The 20,726-nt window shown below is 46.0% G+C and overlaps 2 protein-coding genes and 1 long non-coding RNA gene across 3 annotated transcripts in view; all 3 read left to right on the top strand.

Annotated features, from left to right (window-relative positions):
* The window catches only part of LOC146205227 (beta-alanine transporter-like), a 166,702-nt gene that overhangs the window by 40,470 nt on the left and 105,506 nt on the right, over nt 1-20,726 (top strand). The gene's annotated exons all lie outside the window — the stretch shown is intronic.
* LOC146205231 (beta-alanine transporter-like) overlaps nt 1-20,726 on the top strand; it is a 112,874-nt gene that overhangs the window by 64,679 nt on the left and 27,469 nt on the right. The gene's annotated exons all lie outside the window — the stretch shown is intronic.
* LOC146205232 (uncharacterized) lies at nt 3,081-15,584 on the top strand. The gene is made up of 2 exons (XR_014704162.1): nt 3,081-3,226; nt 15,322-15,584. It is a non-coding gene; the product is annotated as an uncharacterized LOC146205232 (long non-coding RNA).

Below are 20,726 nucleotides of genomic sequence, written 5' to 3'. Positions count from 1 at the left end.
GAGTTGGCAAAGGTGGGGAGGCCTTCATTAATGCAGAGAAGTCCGGCGGCTAAGGAGACGGTGAGCAGATCTTTTCCGCGGCGGTCACAGCGCTGCGAGCCCCACACTGTGTGGTGCGCGTTAAAGTCTCCGCACACAATCACGTCACGTGCGAGGCGTCGCAGCAATGGGGTTAGAGATGAAGGGTCCCAGGCGACAGATGGACGCACATAAACATTCACTACAGAAGTGTCAGTGCCGCGGATGCGGATGGTAGCGGCAACACACTCACAAGCAGCATTCACCAGATCACTTGTGTCGTGAATTACATGAGCGGTGTCAGCGCGGACATAAAGCACAGCACGAGGGCGACCAGGAGGGTGTGTCGTATTACGACATGGATGTTCTATACATGCACTGGCACCACAGTCCGAGGGGCTGCTGTACCCAATAAAGTCAGGTAGGCGGGTGTCCTCAGCATAGGCATACGCTTCCTGGAATGCTAGAACATCGAAAGGGTGGTTTGGAAGATGTTCTGCCAGTTCGGCTTGGCGGCGGCGCAGGGAATTGCAGTTCCATTCCAAAATACGCGGCCGATGTACCGGGAAGCGATTATCCATGATTGGTTATGGCATGTTGAGCAGCAAGCGCAGCAGCACAGAGCTGACGCGCTGGAGAATCGGGTGGAAGATGCTCCATGAGTGCCTTTACAGCCGTGGACAGGGCGGTGATGACTGCATCGCGAGCGTCTGGGCGTGAGGTCAGTGTTCGGCTGCGGGTAGCTGCACTGTACGAGCGGGTTGAGCCGTCGCTTTGAGTTTGGTTGCGCTCTGAGGCGGAGGGATCTGATGCGGTGCTGGGTGGGGGATCGCTGGTGTTATTTTTCTGTCGAATTTGCGACAGCGCGGCACGGCGTGTTAGGGGTTGCTGTGAGGCGCGCAGAGTAATTGCAACCTGTCGCTCTTCCTGCCAGCGAGGACAACGGGGCTCCGTGACTGCGTGCGGTCCCCCACAGTTGAGACAGCGAGCTCTCTCTGCGTCGCAGGATTGCGTGTCATGCGATGCTCCACAGCGCAAACAGCGTTCATCACGCGTGCAGGCGGCGGTGGCGTGGCCAAGCGTGCCGCACTTAAGGCATTGTACAGGGCGTGGCCTGCATGGGCGGACTGATCTGCGGAGCTTGAACAGAGCGACCTCATCGGGAGGGGTGAGACCAGCGAACCTGATGAGCACTGTTTTTCCTCTCCTAGAGCAGCCTAAGACGGGAGCTCGACTTTCAATCCCCGCGGCGATCTCGTCATCGGTGAAGTCGCCCGAAACTCCAAAGAGGAGGCTAGCGCAGGAATTTGTGTTCGCCTCTTTTCCTCTAACTGCGACGCCGCAGATGGCCTCGATAGCGAGGAGGGGAGCTAGATCGGCATTCGGGCGCACATCAATGGCCACCACATTGCGTCTGTGGTTAACACGGACGGCTTTGACATCCTTATGTTTACACAGCTCAGCGGCAATTTTGTCCCTAGGGTGGGCAAGAAAATTGTTCTTTTTGCCTACTGGGCGATACAGGACAGTGTCAAAGGCATGCTTTCGCTCAGGCACAAGTGTCCCAGATTGGGAAAAGCGAGCGGCAGGGCCCACCTTTTTTGTTGCTGCCTCGGACCGCGTGTTGTTGTTTCGGCTAGCAGACGACGCAGAGCCGCGAGGAAGATCTCTCTGGGGGGAGAGAGGCCGAAAGCGAGGGCGGCGGCGCTTGGGCTGCGGGGGCTGCCTGCCGGTGTGCTGCTGCCGGTGAGCTGACGCGCCGCTGGTGCCGCCATCTCTCGGTTGTGGAAGGAGGTGCGCTCGCTCGGCGGGTGGCGATGGCGAGCGGCGCCGAGCGCTTCCGCTGGTCTGGGTCCTTGGGCGGGCATCAACAGAAGGGCTTTGGGCAGCTGAGGATTGCCTTTGTGCAGGAGACCAGTCTGTCCGGTCCAGGCAGCTCTCCTCTGTGAAGGCGTCCTGTGGATCCGAAAGCGGGAGGTCAGTGCCCTCAGCGCGGGCAGTTTGGAGGGGAGCGGCTAAAACTCGCCATGAATAATGCCAGTGTTGCCTGGATTTTTGCTGGACAGCCGCCCCGAATCCCTAGCAATCCCTAGGTCGGATTGTCCCTAGTTGAGGGCACGGCGTGCCGGCGGGCCACCGCTCATCGCCCGCCACCCACCCTGCTTGGTTGGGGATGCCGCCGGTGCCGCGGCGGCGGTTTGGTGTCGTGGCTTTTGTTGTAGTAAACGAGACTGTGCCTGTTGCACGGACGGGTGCGATCGAACTGACTGGTGTGCGCGCCATGAACAACCCTGGCACATCTGCTGCGGCTTCGATACAGAAAGGTTAGTGCCCGGTCTGTGAAAATATTTTAGTTGTGGACAAAGCATGCCAATGAAGGTGCCGCCATGTTCAAATTTTAGCTGCCAGTTTTGCGTGCAATGTTCGTGGTTATATGCTGTCCGCTTACCGTTCTTATTTGTCACATACTGCAGGGATTTGTGCCAAGGTATGCACTTGCAGCACGCGCCAATTTAGCACTGTTGAAGGCGAGCACTGCACTGTCTTATGATGCTGCTAACTGGCGCTTGATGCTTTGTCTTCTATCAACCAGATACTCACGGCACTCGTCAGTGATTAGCTGCTTAGGGCGACGAAGCTCATTTTATGCTTTTTACGTTCTTGGCCCCGATTCTCCATACGCTGTTCGTTTTGATCACATCCGGGTGAAGTACTTGCCTATGATATCGCTCGAGCATCACTAGCTTGAAACTAGTGATACATATTGAGCACCAAAAGCTCTAAACTAGCACTGAACCTTTCACAGCTAAAAGCGGCAGCTATATGGATGATATTCTGCGTACCCTTGATGAAATTTTGCCTAGTTTGCGTCGGGTACGACAAAAGGATAAGCTCTGTTGAGACAACAGAAATGATAACGTAAATACCGTTTAGACAACTCCATTGTAGCACGGAGACCATGTAGAGGTGCTTCGAAGTAATGAACTCGCTACTGAACTCCCCTTATGTGTGTGTGATTTTTTTTTTTCCTGTACCTTTAGTTTCTTACACTCCTTACTAGAGCCCTGCACAGGTTGGATTTTCCAGCCCCTTCCCTGGCCCACGTTTGAAGACCATCCCGGATCCATGGTTCCAAGCCCATCGGCAATGATTAATGGCCCGGACCCGGCCTGCGCTTCCACGACAGGGCCTGTGCCAAACCTGCAAAGTAAGTCTGAACAGGCGCCTTAAAAATGTATTGCTTAACTAGCACATAACAATAAATCAAGATGAGAGACAAACCTTGCAAAATATTCTTGGTTGAGAAGGGCACAGTTAAAGCACCGACAGAAGCAAAGGCATGGTGAAGAATATTTTGACAAGACATTTTATGTAAAGCTATCTAGCACAATGTACATTTAAAAGGTGTGGATTATGGGCATTTTAACTATGACTCCTTATAAGCAATTGGCTCTTGGTGCAAGTTCTTTGCTTAATCACCTACAAAAAGACTGCCCCTGGCAACTTTGCCCCAGGAACATTAGTGGGCAAGGGCAGAAAAAACCAAAATTTACATATTCATTGAAGAAATCACAGCCACATTGTCACATCTCTGTGGAGACGAAAAGCGGTAGCGTCTGTTCATTTTGCATGTATATGTTATTGGATATGTAAAGATTCCTAAAGCAATAAGCTCTTATCCTACAGCATTTATTGTAGCGTAGAGACATTCTTTGGGGGGGGGGGGGGGGGGGGGGGGCGAGTCGGAATTTTTATGAACAGATGGCTGCCTGCCGAGCAGTCAATTGAAGGTCCTTGTCCAGGGGCTGTTATAAGGCTTCAAATGTCCAGCCGTTAGCGGTAACACAAAGGTTAGAAGCTACCCTCTTGCTCACTGATTTCTGAGAAATCCTAAGCTGATGGTGTTGAGTACTTCAGTAGGCACGTGCTTATGCAAACGGGCTGTGTCATGCATGACAGGTTACAGCACTTCATAACACCTCCATTGTAGTACAGTTCGCTATCGAGTTTTGAGCCTTTCCTTTTTAACTTTTTTCACTTGTGTCATTGAATGCAGCCCGGCATGTTCGTACTAAATTACTTGGACAAAACACAGAGTGGCACTGATTAAACTCTGTTTACAAATGAGCTTTCTCTCATTCTCTGTCAACATATGTACTAGTAGTGGTTTATTCATAAACCACCGGAATGATTTTAGTGCTGGAATTCCATCTCCAAAAGAAGCCATACACAGCTTTACCCAGCCTGGCCTCGTTCCGCCACTGCAAGCTGCAAGCCCAGGCCTGCATGTCAAGCCCGAGCCAGGTCCAGACCCATAAAAACGGCAATTTTCCAGCCCGGCCCAGGTTTTCGGGCTGCCCGAATTCATGCTCTGCTCCATACACTGTTGAAATTATTTGCCGAGAATAAGTTCTCAGCAGGCAGTACTTTGGTAATCTCTGTTAGGAAGAAATTACATGCCATAATTTTTTTGCCCTGGAAACTTGCTTACACGACTACCTCAAAAATATCACCCAGACGTGTCCCTTGCCTGCAGTCGCTTGCTGTACAAACAGCATTGCAATTTATTTGCTGACACTATGGCGCATGTAGTACGAAACAAAAGGAGGTCATTATTTGCTAGAAGATGATTGTGAAAGTATGAAAAATTTCAGTCACTGCTATTTTCATGGGAAAATGTCGCATGGCCTTGTATAGCCAATTAGGGCCAATTGACGAGAAATTTTTGCTCAAGATTTCTGCCAGCAGAGTAGGCACTGCTGTCATTTCTAATAGCTATTTCGTTGTTCATTCATTTGCAGCGGCACCAACATGTTCTGTTGTCTGTGTTTTGTGCGCCCATATTCTGTTCGTTGCTTTAAAACATTTCTGGGTAAGTGCAGTCGAGACCGCGAGCATAGTGTTGGGTGAATTCACCAGGCGGCATGACAAAAGGAGGCAGTGTGGTGTAGAGGAATCCACTTGCGCCAAAGACAGAGACTGCAACCATGCCAGACAGGTTGCCAAGACATCGAACGAGAAGCCAGACTAGCCTATTGCCGAGAAGCTTACCAAATGCGGAATCAAGCCAAGACTGAAGCGGCAGCTACAAATGCGGCACCGGCCGATGGCTAATGCTTTTGACTTGGTTCAAAGAGAGCTGAACCTCTGCAATATTTAATATTTCATAACAAAGGCTTCAAAGATTTGCCTCAAGTGATTCCAGGTAGCCCTGCATTCACCTTTGTCACGGATACACCTGCAAGAAACAAATAGTGGTGCGTAATTGCTCCAAGCGATGTTCTCTTTGTTTTCCTTTTTAACTTGATACCATAAAAAGCACCCTGTGTGGCAGCACCTGCTGACTTGGTCATGTCATGTAGCCTTGTGTTGTCACACAATCTGACGGACAGTCATTGCAGTGCTGCGTCACCTTCCTGCCACTTGCCAGATACATGCCCATAATTTTTCATGGATGCCAGATTTTCTGCAGTATGGGACCCATCACAATATTTTTTGTTGCCAGATTCCAGTAGTGCAGTGTTTCGTGACTTTTTTGTCACTTGTCCGGCAGCAAGACACATTTATTGCCGAGATATTTCGATTTGAAGTTGAAGAGGTCTGTTTTCCTTCCAAGGGATTTAGACTTGGGAAAATGATGCAAACGATGGTGTAGACATAGACTCCGTGATTCTTGATGCATAGCGAGCAGTGCAATCTAGCAGCAGCTGAAATTAAAGCTACAGTTCGCCAAAGCCGTCTATTTGTTTGCACCAGGCATAGATCTTGAGCTTGACTGCAAAGTTCTCGCAGTGAATCTTGACCTTTGCACCCACAGAGCATGCGGTGCTTTTTAGAGTTGAGGTCACTTGACTAACAGGATAGAATGTACGAGTGCCGGCGTGGCGGCAAAGTTTGTAGCTAGCGAAGCTATGGATGCGGCCACAGACATTGCCGAGCTACCATCACGAGTGACGAGTAAAGACTGCTACAGATCCGTCTTTTTTGAATAGCAGCAAGGGGTGAACAATGCATTGTGGCAGAAAGTTAAAAGAAAAAAGGGGTACACAGGGCCTGTTTTGCTCAATTTATTTAGTTTCCTTCACTATTGTATTTCTTAATATGAACCAACTGAGCTCCCTTTCGCTCAATGCTTCCTTGGGTGTCTACACCTTATGTGGTGCACTCTAGAGTCGCTGCCCTGCAGATGGCAAACTGATGTGCCAGTAAGGTCTGTGCATGCACACTGGGAGAGTAGAAAATAGAGAAATAGAAATATTACGAGATAGTTTGGCAAACTCCTATGCTTATCATAGATATGAGACATCGGTGACACTATTAACAGCCAGCAAAAGCATTCAGCACACTTGGGATGCAATTGTTTAGCGGTGAGTGAAAAATGTGTGTAAAAAAATGCAGTTGCACTACACAAGTAATGTAATGCGAGAGGTCTCAGCTGTTCGTGTGGTGCAATGGCTAAGACATTCAGTTAAAACTCCAAAGGACTTAGAATTAAATCCTGTTCGAGGCCGTTTTTTTTTTCTTCTTTTTTTTTTTTGTCGCTTTTTTTTTTTTTTCTTAAGCACCCATGCAATTTAAATCTTACTTTTTCCAGCCTTTCTTTTCTTTCCCAGCTCCACTCGGGTCTGTGCAGGTTTATTCTGCCCAGTAAGTTGTAACTTAATCCTGTGTGCATTTCATACCAGATTTTTCAATAGAGAAGCGCTTACTGGGGCATGAACTTCATCAGAGGAAAACTCTGCTGCTCCGCACTTGTAAACCAAAGCATGTATATCAAAAATGAAACCATGTGGTGATGCCAAATGCATAGCTGTGACTTCGAAGAACCAAAACATACCACAACGAAACTGACTGCCTGTGGCACTGCCAAGCGCAAATTTATTTTTGGCTTCCAATATTTAGCCTGTCTTTTTGCCATTTTTGAAACAAAAATTAACAATTCAAACATGCAACCATAATACATGTTAGGCAGCCTCCGGGATCCCTTGCATGTCATTGTGCATGCATTTGCGATTTCTGTATTTCTGCAATGCCTGCATTTCTGTTCTCTTTTTTCTACCTTATAAGAGTTTTGTTTTCAGTGAAAGTGGTGTTTTTGTGATTAGGAGCCAGTATACCATCGCTGCAAGCCTACTTTTTCTTTGAGTGTTCCTTTAGCACTACTTGCAGGTCTACTGCAGGTCTTTCGTATTGCACTCTGAACAATTTTTTACCTATGCTTTTCATTAAGATTTTCGAAGCATGATGGGTTGTAGCGAATGGATTTGATTGCACCTGAAAACTTCCAACACAAATTGAGAGCGTGTAATTTCTCTTTTTTTTTTTTGCTCACTGCGTGTTCTTTGCGAATGATGAATTTGACCACTTGCTTCACGAGGGAAGGCTCGAGGACGTTGAAGCTACTTCGATTGCCCGTCACTAGGCACAGTTATAGCAGTCTCGTAGCTCACTGGGTGCATGAGGTATTTGAGGTTACTACTCCTTATCGCCATAGACACCAGCAGGCTCAGCATATGTATCTAGGCATGCGGCTTCTTGTTGGTTGACCCCTTATCATTTATACTGCACAGTTTGTTGCATAATGGAAGCACAAGTTGACACAGGAAATGAAACGCCATGCAGTCCTCATCGCACTGGCCGTGCGCCACAGCGACTTGGAAATTGCCAACTTTCTGAATGTTGCGAAGCCTTTCGTTAACAAAGTGCGGACAGAACTGATGTGCTGTGACGGTGACGTGGCATCTGTGGCGAAAAGGAAAAAGCACAGTCAGCGGTCAGACGTCGTCAGAACACCTGATTTTCTTCAGAGGCTGCAAGTCATCGTGAGTGACAACCCAGAGAAGTCAATGTGGGACATTGCAAAGGAGCTCGATGTCGTAGAGTCAGCTGCCAGGCTCGCTGTGCACGAGGACGTGAGGTACCATTTCTGTGTCATGAGGAGGCCGCAATTCTTTTCTGGTAAAGGTCGGGAGAATAGTCTGCTCTGGTCCAAGCGCTTGCTAGGCAAGCTGAAGAGCCTGGAATGCTTTTTTTTTCTTTCAGATGAAAAGAACTTCGATCAAGACCAAAAAGCTAATTGCCATAATGAAAGATGGCTTTACGGAAGCGCTAATGAGGTGCCGACAGCATTGCAGACAAAATTTCTGTTTGTGATGGTGTCAGCAGCCGTCGGCAACAAGGGTGATGTCATGCTGCCACACTGTTTTGCAGAAGGACTCCGCGTTAATGCTGCCGAGTACGCAGAGGTGCTTGCCACCGTTGTGAAGCCCTGGACTGATACTGTTTCGAAAGGAAAATCTTGTGTCTTTCAGCAACATTCGGCTCTCGCCCACACCGCCTGCGTCACCCACGAGTGGCTGGCCAACAACTTCCAATAACCACATCACTCCCAACTTGTGGCCTCCTAGTTGTCCAGATTTGAAATCGCTGGCGTCGTTGAGAGAGAAGCCGATAAAAGACCACATAATACAAAAAACTCTTAAGGTCGCCACTGCGAACTCAATGGGCAGTACCTCTAAGAACCACCTGATCCGTGCATGCAGCCATTTCCGAAGCCGAATTGAATTGGTTATTGCTGCAAGTGGCGCATTCATTGAGTAATGTGAAAATAAACAGTAAGAGAAATATCTCCTAAAGTTTGGTGAAAATATATATATATTTGCTGGAGATATTCTCTGCCTGAAGCCAACATTGCATCCTTAAATGCCTCGTGCACCCGGTATATTGCAAGATATGTGGCTCGAAAGTTCAGGCACAAATCAAAATGTAGTACTTATTCTGTATCTAATTTTGAGCAAATTATGTGTGCAAAAAAACAAAACAAAAAAAAAAGAATTCATCTCAAATTTTGACCACCGAGGTCTTCTTTATACGTCTGCAGAGCTTGCAAAGCTCGTAAACACGCTGGAAAATTCGATTTCTTTAAATTATTTATTTCATTTCAATAATTGAGATTAAGACAAGCAACATTCATAATTTTGCGATGTTTTTGAAAAGCCCAGATGTTCCCGAGCCTGGATATTCTGCCCATGACAGAAAAATTACTCTTCGCATAGAGAAGTTCTACGTTCAGATGAGGTTCTGTTTTTATATGAAGTCGCTAAACTAAGAGCAGAGCTCTAAACCAGAGCAGATAATGCACCTGAAGGTGACGAGATGGAAAAAATTATATTCTAGGGCTCTGTTTAATGACCCTGCCCGCGTCTTGTGTATTATTTTCAAATTTAGCAGCTTAATCATTCACGTGCTCGTAGTTCAGTGACATTTTCATATAATTCTGTAGTGTTTCTTATGTTGGTACCATATGCTTGAACTATTTATATTCACTTAAAGGGGTCATGACAGCTAAAATCTGAGCATAAACTGATTATTGCATTTCACTCCATTCACATAAATTATAAATCCTCGAAATTTGAGATTTCAGTGCAGTAGATAGTTTATAATGATTTTTTATTATTAATAGCGAAAGCAGCTTTATGGTTTGGCAACCTTGGGCGCTGACGTTACACGATATCATCCCCATGCTTTCTGCTATTCATGGTGACTGCGGCACTCTTGCATGCATGCCGTGGATTGTGGTCACTAAGAGCCTTTTTCTTTCTTCAGCAAAAATATTTCATTCGCATATTATTTTTACTTTGGCAAGCCTTCACTATAGTGTGCAACCGCGATCCTTGGACTTGTTTTGGGCTTCGTCTAGAGATTGTCGAGAAGGCCAAAATAGATGTGCTCATGCTGTATTATTTAAGCATACAATCTGAAGCACATTATTCTTACGTTTTGAGAGTTAGCTTGTTTAGCAACAAGCACTCCCATATATAAAAAGGCACATGTCCAACGTTTCCTTCCTGGTCTTAAATCGGTAACCAATCAGCAACACAGTTGATATGAATCGAAGTTCGGTTTACATTCGGCTTCTGTTTTGGTGAGCAGTCAAGGTCGACAAGTCTCGTTCTGAATGAGGCCAATTTGGGAAAGCGACCCACCGTTTGCCTTTGCAAGTGTGAACATCGGTCAGTCTGAGCGGTTCCTTAATCGCACACCCTTTGCAATCCTCAATCGTGAATGGGCCTTTAAACTGCACGCTGGTCACATGTTGGTTACAGTCAGTGTGCAGTAAAACATCTTCAGAACACAGCGGGCCTGTTTGTAAGCAGCACAATTTCTGCTGCCAAGAAGGGTAGAAAGGCCTTTATGACTTATTGGAGATTTAATTGACCACATGCTCTGAAGTTTCTTCAAAAAGCCGATATTTCTGCTATAAAACATTAACATTTCCGCTCCATAGCTGTTTCAGCACGTCTGTCCTGCTTTCTGCTCCATTTAGCTGCTCCAAAAAGCATATTTGCTTGCTCCAAGAGCTGCTCTAAACACCTATTTTGGCCACGCACACATGGTACTGCTTTTCACGAGCCCCTGTCCAAAAGTGCTGGAAGAAGACAATAACGATGCTATTTTGGGGCCTACTTCACGCAAATTCAGCACTCAGACTTCGACTACCTTGAAGGAAAGTCATCCTTGCCACTTAAGAGTGTTCAAACGTGGACTAGCCTCCCTTGCGCTTTATAATGGCGTTCGCACCCTGACCGCCTACTTACTTGTCCCTGTGGGCCTTCTCGATGAAATCCTACAGGCCCCTCATGATGAGCCCACAGCTGGGCGTCTAAACTTTATTTTACTCTGAGTCGCATTCAGGTTAAATAATATTGGCCCATATTGGCCTCGTCTATCTGCTAATGTCACGCACTATGTCAGGAGTTGCTGTGACTGCTAACGCCACCGAACACTGCTAACAAGACTGCAGGATATACAACCAAACCAATCACTTGCGAGGCCATTCCAACAGATCGGCATGGACTTACTAGGTCATTTCCCGACATTGACATCTAGCAACAAGTGGATAATAGTAGCAACTGACTACCTGACTCGCAACGCCGAAGCAAAGGGCCAAAGGCTTCTTCAGACTAATTATCGTTGTAGAAAGCGAGAAGCACATCATATCTGTCGTGTAAAAAACCCACTTCTCGTTGTCCGTGGCATTGTCCTCCTTGCATGCATTAACAGTCAGTCGGCCTGAAAGTTAAGCCGATGTAACTAGTTTCTCGCTTTAATGTCAGCACAGTAGCCTGCCGCGCTGTTGCTGCCGGCTAGAAGCGGAGAAGCAGGTCAACTCCATTCCACCTTGTGTATGGCAGGGAGCCCGAAAATTCCAAAAGCACTGTGGAATCTACACTGCAGAAGTGCGAAAGGCTGAGCGTTGCTGGTGCACACGGTGCATCCGTTTGCTCTCATTATCATTATTAACTAAATGCACCGTTATCATTGCTAATGCTGTCATTGTCATTATCACTAATTGCAGCGTCATTGTCAGCGCTACTATCGTCGCATGTGAGACAACCGCAAGCTTGCCTTGCAGCGCCAGCTGAGCACTTCGCCATAGATGGTCCAGCGAGGTATACAAGTACATCGTACTCAAGTGCTCCAACACCAGATGGATGCTTTGAACGCGAAGGTTGGCATAGGAGTACGGAATTCCACAAGCCGGCCTGTTGGAGATATTCCAGCTTGCGTGGAGAGAGCAGATCCATAACCAGGTTTAAGAAGCAGAAATGAAGAGATGGCACAGCGAAGCACGGGCAAAGTCATCCCTGGCGGTGGACTCCAGCACAAAACACACGATCGCTAATGAGAACATCTATGACAACACACGAGACAGCGGACGGCAGCGGGTTACTCTGCGAGGCACGGAGTGGTTTTCTGCGCACAAGTGCTCCGAGTGCGACGCAGCCGATAAAACCATACGGCATGTTGTGATCGAGTGCCCGAAACTGTGGCCCTCCCCCCCTACAACTGCGACATCAGCACTGATGGAGACTCTTTCGACAGCACTTGGTCTGCAGTCGATGTCACCACCCAAAGAGCACACCCTGGGTAGGGCAGTAGAGGTGACAAAGCACCGCCTTGACTAGTGGCGTAAACGAAAAGATTGTTGAAGGACTCCCCCTTTTCCTTCCTCATTTCTTTTTTCTGGACTTTTGACCAATGCACAGCAGTTGGTATAGTTTTTGTTCTTTTTCTACTCCTTTATTTATTGGCCTAATGAAGAACTCTGTGATCCCTCGCTACAAAGGGGAGTGGCCGCATTAGCATCACGCAGACAAGGAGAATTATGATGTGTGTTTTAACTCATCCTCATGATAGACAAGGGCCCGCCGGGGTGGCGCAGTGGTTACGGCGCTCGACTACTGTTCCCAAGAATGCGGGATCGTAACCGGGTTTCGGCGGCCGCTTTTCAATGGAGACGAAAGCAAGGCCGCCTGTGTTCTATGTGATGTCAGTGCACGTTAAAGAACCCCAGGTGGTCGAAATTTCCGGAGTCCTGCACTACGGCATCTATCATAGCCTGAGTCGGTTTGGGATGTTAAACCCCGCAAACCAAACCAAATCACTGTAGACAAGATATATGTGCAGTTCACGATCCCGGGTGTGGCACAGTTGGTTAAAGCTTAGGCTGGCGATGCGAGGGATGCAGGTTCGATTCCCGGTGGATGCAGGATTTTTACCTTTCCGATGACATTAGTTTCGGTTTCAGGTGATGTAATTTGAACGAAAGCTATATTGTGACCGAACGAACGCCGACAGTATGAGCCATTAAAGCGCAGCTGCATCACTTTTCGAGAATTCTGCGACATTCAAGAATTTGACTCTCCATAAGCTGTCGGTAATGCTTGCAAAGTGTTTGTGTGCTATCTTTAAAACTGATGAAGTAATCAACGATTACAATTCGAGCTTCTCCTCACAGCACTGAAGGACTGCGTAGAAGCTCGATGATGACATCACGGACAGTAATATTTTTTCTTTACGTTACCTTCGCCCACATCATGCGGTGCCTTTTTTGATGCCATCAAACAATATTCCTGGGCCTTCAATTTTGGTAGCCTTGTTTTTACTTCTTCCAACCAAGCCATTCTATGCGGGAAACATACTGGTGCCGTCAATGATGTCATTATGTGCCCCCCAAGCGTCGCTGTGTGGTGAGGAGAAGCTCGATAGCTGAAGCGGTTTAAATCGCTATTTGCGCCATTGTTTGAAATGCTAGCGCGAAGATATCTTGCATGCTTAACCTGAAAGCTGTAATCATTTGATTCCTTGAAACTCATCAAAATCTACAACTGGTGCAGTTTCCCTTTAAAGGCTTTCGCCTTAATACAGCACTCGATGTCATGCTGATGCCACATGTAACGGAAAAGGACAGCCTCAGTGTCACTGCCTACCTTCAGCGTGCAGAAGCAGCCCGACTCGCCCAGTTGCGCATAAAAAGCCAGCAAGGCACCAATGCCTAACGTAACCTACAATGACAATGAAAATTACGAGCCAGCAGACCGACTCTAGGTTTGGATGCTGAATCACCATCGTGGATTTAATGAAAACTATAAATTTTACGCTGCTGTTTCCGCAAATCAAGTTCACTCATCTAGATGAAATGGGCTATGGAATTGTCCCCAGATGTTACTGACAGTACCCCAGGGGTGATACATGTCCAGAAATTGTATGTTGTGTGCCTAAAGCCCTATTATAACTGATGGACACTATTTATATTTTGCTTAATGTTTATTTTTGCCTACCTTTCTATTCAATGTAGAGCATTGGGCCGATGCTTCTTTGAGGGGGAAGTCATACCGCTTTTTCACGCTTTACGCCACCTGGACGCAGCTTTTACTCATTTTGTTGTACAATGATGAGATTTACCTCGCCACAACACAACACTGCTTCTACATTGTTCTTGATCATTGTACTTGGCAGGTTAACATGTTTCCTTGTTGCCTTTAAACTGAGCACTGGGCATTCTGTTGTTCGATGACCAGTGCCTTTGTCGTGATTGGCACCTTGTTGCAACGAAATAAACTCTGAAAGTGAATCCAATGTGCAGATAATGCTGTCAAACAGAGTACTGAGTTCTTTTTGGCTGATAGTAAATGATGGAATAAGAACACATGGTTGCAAAGAGCATATGTAGGCTCTTGAAGACGTTACCTGTGCTCCTTCTGCCATTAGCTTGTTAATCGGTGTGATGAACCACTAGTTTAAGAAACACTATCACCAACCAAATTATTTATTAGAACCCAACATTTCGCGACCAACTCGGTCCCTTCCTCAGGGGCGACAAGTTCGAGGCCCGCAGTAGCAGGCAGCGGCCTATGCTTAGCCGATCTGAAGAAGAATGGCTATACACGCGCCTTTATTCCAATGTGCTTTCCGCCGTCGAGCTTGCAGGACAAGAGGGTCGGTCAACACGGAAACGACGAAGCGCCCTCGCATTGTGCTCCCATACGTGGCGGGCACCAGTGAGGCGCTTGCACGCATCCTGCGCAAACACGTCTGTGTGTCGCACAAACCTACTTCAACAGTCTGCCATTTTCTGCCGCTACCAAAAGACCGTATTCCTAGAGAAAAATAACCAGGCGTTATTTATAAAATCTCGTGCTCAGAGTGCTCTGCCTCTTATATCGGCGAAACAAAAAATCTGTCTGCGCATATTGCAGCACAAAAATGACACCCGGCAATTGAACTCGAAAAGCAACCCCCCTCGCCGAGCACTGCGAATGCGCCGACCACAAAATCGCCTTTGGCGAGGTGAACATACTTGATGTGCTGGAGACCAACCCTTTCAAAAGACGTCATGTCTTTTTTCGGTTCATCCGGCTGACAGCTGCAGTGGACAGCTACAAGTGGACTTCGCCACGTGTGCCTGCTACTGCGGGCCTCAAACTTTAGTCGCCCCTGAGGAAGGGATCGAGTTGGACCCGAAACGTCGGGTTCTAATAAAAAATTTGGTTGGTGATGGTGTTTCTTAAACTTTTGTTTCAAGTACCCAACCAGGCGGAGTTACACCGAAGATGTTCTCGTTCAAGTCAATGAACCAATAGGAAAAGCTTTAGGCCTTTCCAGTGACAGGCATCGTAAAGAACCAATGAGTGCGGAGGACAAGTCTATTTGCCATGTTTGAGCCTAGTCAGAGCCTCTATGAAGGCACACAAAGGACAACTTGATAACTCATTTTGGATATGTTGACATTCATCCAGCAGTAGTTATGGCTGACTGCATGGCAGTGTAGCCTAGCCTCTGAAATCTGCTTCCAAAAATTGATGTCAACATACGCAGTTTACTTGTGCAATCCGTTGGTGTTGGCAATACCTGTACTTTTTTTTTTATTTTGTATTTTCCAGTCTACAAGAGTTCTGTTTCTTGCTGTCTTTTTTTGAGACTCACTTTTGACAACTTGGAAAATCTTTCTTTTTGCAGAGTTCAAAGACTGGAAGGACCATATGGAAATCTGTGAAGTGGCTCATTTTGTTAGTGGCAGGAATGGCTCATCTGCATACCATGCAGGTTTTTGCAAATGCACATCTGTTTGTTAGCCGACTTTGAAAAATAAGAGGGCTAAGGAACCTGTTCCACATCATGTTCAAAATAGGCTGTGCTTATATGCCTAAGCTGCTTCTGACATTGCCATGGTGCTTTTGATTTTGTATACAAATGCTATCTGAATAAAAGGTGCCTACGTATCTTGTATGTTTAATGAACTCAAGCATGTGATGGCTCACATGCATCACATTGTTAATGATGGTCCCCAAGATACACAGCATTTAATTGATGCTAATTATATGGAGTTAGCTGCACGTTAACCCGGTAACCGCCAAATTAACTCCCGAAAAACATACTAACATCGGCAGGTTTAGTTGTAATGTTTTTCATACCATTCTAATTCTAAAAAGTTTCCTTCATTAGTAAAGCATGCTGTCACTTCGCCATCTTTGTTTTGTTTTTTTTTACCAGTGTACGCACATCGCAAACGTGGTCAGAGTAACTGTCAGGTACAAATTCTAGATTGTCAGCGAAGCTGCTGTCTGAACTACTTTACGAAAGAGCTCTTTTTTGTTGAGGCATCACCGCCACCGGCACTCTTTGTGTGTGGCACTATCATAAAATGACTTTTGTCATGCCAAAAATGTGTGCTAAAGACTGAAATGCGCATTTTTTTTCCATGGATAACTATTGCTCTGTAGAGTTGAAAATGCAATCAATGTATTTACCAAATCTATTCCTTTTTCATTGGCAGTGCAAGCAATGTAAGAGCAGGTTGGACAAGTGCCACTTGTCACTGGCAATACTGGCACAATTGCCAATGACAAATGAAGCTCTGAGATAAAGGACTAAGCCAGCATATGGTTTTGTTGATGCGGAAAGTTATGTGTAGTTAGTCAAGTTTGTACACAGTCTGAAAGATTCTCAACATTTTTACAATGATTATTGCAGACCTGCAATGAGACACTAGAATGTTCAACTTTTACATAGAAAAGTGATGCTGCTTCAATAGAGGCAATATGCAAAAATGCCCGTATGATATGCAGCAGTATTAGTAGTGCACAATAAAGGTTCCCAAGAGGCTAAAATTGTGGCCCTCCTACAGCCTGGAAATAAAACCCCATATACTTTGCTGATATGCACAGAAATACTGCCTTTTGATAACTAGACATACGCTGCACCTACCTCCACCATCTGTGCTTGCCTTGGATTGCAATGCCTTATGTAACGTGCACAAAGGGATTGTACATTATTTTGCAATTAATTTCGCATATACATTTTGGTGAACTGTCTGCAGCCACAGGGCCTGCTTTTGAGCTGCATAGATTTTCTCCTTATGGAAGTTTACAGTTGACAAGTGTTCTGTTCGGTTTATGGGGTTTAATGTCTATAGGCTATGAGGGATGCTGTAGCGGACAGCTCCAGAAAATTCTGACCACCTGGGTGTTTTATGTGCACTGACATCGCAAAGTACAAAGCCGCCTTGCATTTTGCCTCCATCAGCTGCCACCGCAGCTGAGAGTAAACCTGTATCCTTGGGATCGGCAATCAAGCTCTCTTATCACTGAGCCACCACAGCAGGGTACAAGTGAACATGGCTGAAAACAGATCTACGGCATGAAAAGTTTTCCCAGCTGGTGTACCTGTAGGCAGGTGCAGAAACATTTTTCAGGTGCAGAAACATTTTCTAGAAGATTTTGCCTGGCAAACAAGCAACATTTGTGCACAACCTGCGCTGTGTGCAAGGAGGCTGCAGTGACAAAGCCTCAAGCTTACTCAAGCTGTTGCTTCAAGCTTACTCAAGCTGTTGGGCTGTTCCTAATTCGTTAGCATTGTGCAAATTATTGCAGTGCAAGCTTGCCAGCAGGCTAATGTGCATCATTTTAACCCGCAACCAAGCTTGAACAAAACTAGCCAGGGTTCTTCAATAAATTTGCATTTCGGAAACACCCTGGAGCCTGAAAGTTGCAAGGAATGGCGATTTGTAAATGGCTTTTTTCAGCTGCACAGTGCCTTCAATAAGCTCAAGCTTATGACACTATTTGGCAGTAAAGTCTTCTACTGGCCTGATTGGTGCACTACCCACAAAAAAGCATTGGCACTCGTGCTGAGCAGGTCTAGAACAGCAGATGTTAAATGGTTCACAGGGCAGAGCACAAGCTGCTTTATTCTAGGTGTAGGAAATTACCAACATTACAAAATAGAGAGAGGGTACGTACACAGGACAGGAAAGGAAATGGCTGACTAAATATTCTCAGCCTGTGGAGTCATCTGTCTGTTGGGTCAAACGCTATGCAACCACTAGATAATTCCATTCTTAAAAGCTTGGGCTCGCCTCATGACAATGGCATTAATATTTTTCTATTTTGCTGCATTAAATAGCCGTATTGCTGACACAAGCTGCAAGTCTGCGAAGTGTTCACTAGACAAACTGCTTTCAAGCAATGTAAACCGTGAACGCCACTACTACCGTTCCACTAGCACAAGCAGCAAGCATCGGTGCCGGAGAGCTTCTAGCAAAGAACACTCAGAAGCATAAAAGTCGCACAAAAAAGTGCCTAGGTAGTAGTTAAACCGCTTGCGTTTTTCATTCCATAAGGTAAATGAAAATGCGGTGCCGTTTCGAATGTCATCAACAGAGCGAGGGGTGCAGACAAAAGTAGTAGCCAAAGGAGAAATCTTGCCTACCGTGGTGGCATTCTATGCCATCAAGAGCAGTTCCCTCGAATACCGCGCGATGGGCCCTACGTAGCCACAGTGCTCATCAATGTGCTGGGCGAGGAAAAAAGGTTAATAAATTATATTAAAAGCGATGGAATTCGGGCAAAAACAGCGGTAAGAGTTTGGACAGCCAGAGAAAACCCTACATTCTTTGTCCTGATTCAACCTCCTTAGTCCCGGCGTCACCCATTCCTTGGCACTTAGGTGCACACTTCTGAACCTAAGCACAAAGATGTAACTTTCATAAAGCACAAAACAACCGGCGCAACAAAACGCAACACATCGTATAGCGGGAACAATCGCGCCGTCGCGAGGACGTGCGGCGGCCCTTTGACGTCTTATGTCCTTACCTGCAAGAAAAAGCAGCACCTTGGATGCGGGACGTGTTATTTATTAGCGAGGACCGTGAAACTTTGCTATGGGTAAACATTCAGGACGAGAAATCTTCAAAAAAAGACGGTCACTTATGCATCTCAGCGCAAAACATGGAGGCAGCCATCTTGAATGTTTTATTTTTTTTTCTCTTTTTGGTGTACATACACAACAGATGGCGCGAGACGCTACAAAAACGATAATGATGATAATGACCGCGAATTTTGAAAATTTAATTTGCGCAGAAGGGTGGCGTTTTTCGTTTAAATCAGGCGCAAAGTCGACGAGTTTATAGGCAGACGCCAGGCATGAAAGGGAGATTCAGTTTGGCTACGAAAAAAAATTTACGCCATACATAGCATAAAAACAAATCCCACTAATAGTCATTTTCGACTTCAATTACACTCGGAGACAACTTATGGCAGTGTGGCCAAGGCTAGGCAGAAAAGGTAAGATAGGCCACTGTTCCCTAGCCTTGGAAAATGAGCCAACTCACCCCTAGTGACCTTACACATTCTCTTAAATTTATCCCTTAGTGGCCTGTCCTCTTTCCTTTCCTGTCTGGCCTTAGCCACAGTGAGAAAAAAAAAATTGGGGGGGGGGGGGGGGGGGGGGTATCCCTCAGTATATACATAAAATATGCTGACAATGAAACTGATCGGGCAGCGCCTAGCTTGTCCGTGCGACCCTCCATAGCAGTTGCAGATCCTGTATGGCCCGAGAACTTGTATTCCGTCCAAAAAGCAAGGAAAGGCACAAGCTTTCTAAACTGGTTTATTTTATTTCATACATACTGCTAGCCTCTTTTTGGAGGCTATTGCAGGTTTGGGGCATAATATAGAAACAGCAAATGACAGGAATACTGGCAATCCACACTTGTCTAATTTATATATAATTCTATATGGCAGTGTGGAACAAGAAATGGAAAAGAAGGATATGATACAATACAATCACGCTGAAGACATGTTTCACTATATTTGTAGAGGTCAGGCTACACATATATAGGGTACTCAAGGAACAATTGCCAGCCGTGAACTGAACCCATCTAGTGATGAGCAATTAACCACTTCATCGGCTAAGCCATTCCATTCACGGACCGCCAGGGGAAAGAAGGAGAACATGAACATATCACCAGTGTGCTCGATACTCGACTAAATGCTTGAAATGACGCATTCTTTCGTTTCTATGTGCTGACAGTTTAATAAATTTGGGAGCTGTATGCAATCAAGAACATCCACACTGTGCGTGCTGCATAGCAAAAAGCCTTCAGATACTTGCCGTTGAATCAAACTATAATTGGAGTCTCTATAAAAGTCTTGAACATGAACTGCAGTACTTTATGTTGCTTTTCACCTCATCTTGGTTTGCAACTTCAGGTTTAGGTTCATTGCACAGGCAAGTTCTGAGTGTAACTATAGGCAGGGGTGTTGGAAGAGGAGGAAAGGCAGGGAGGTTAACCGAAGAAGAAACCGGTTTGCTACTCTGCACTGGGGGAAGGGGGTAAGTGGATATAAAAGTGATGTGTAAAAGAAAGTTACAGAAATATGAAGTCAGCACTGTCACATCACAGCCATATCACGTCGCATCACAGCAAAATCACAGTCTACCGATCAGGCCCGTGGTTTTCATGAAGCAGAGCAGTGCCTGGGAGGTCTTCACCGCAGACGATCGCCGTAGCCAATGGCATATATTCTTGATTTCTGTCAGCGGGTGTCCATATAGACACTCTAGTGCAGGGCAGAGAAACTGTCTTTCCGCATTGTATGTGGTCCACTCGCAAAGAATGTGGCCTATAGTCTCGTCAGACCCACAAGTTGCACATGCAGGGCTATTAGCCATACCTATCACAAACGAGAGCAAAGTAGAGTTCTGGGCTAGTTGGTAATACATGATAAGTGGGAGGCTTAGCGCGGAACAGACAAGGACAGGAGAGGCACACAGGACGAGCGCTAACTTACAACTGAAAATTGGAAGGGAAAAAGTACGAACTCGAGGAAACAATATGTGCGCATGCTCTATAAAGCCCTGAATTTGCATGACTGGGAAGATAATTCAAGATAATCTAGGGCCACCCAAAGGCAGATAAAACAGAATAGAGACGAAATACCGGAAGCATACAAAAACTTACACAGCATTTAAAAACGATGCTTCCTTTTTCAACAGAACAACCGACGTTTCACTTACGCACTTATCGGTTCCTAGTCTATGGATGAATGAATTGTTTCCTCGAGTTCGTACTTTTTCCCTTC

Source organism: Amblyomma maculatum, chromosome 1 (assembly GCF_055883805.1).
Source record: "Amblyomma maculatum isolate TAMU_Amacu chromosome 1, ASM5588380v1, whole genome shotgun sequence".
NCBI lineage: Eukaryota > Metazoa > Arthropoda > Arachnida > Ixodida > Ixodidae > Amblyomma > Amblyomma maculatum.
Note: the sequence above shows the minus strand (reverse complement) of the source record. Positions and strands in the feature narration are given on the sequence as shown.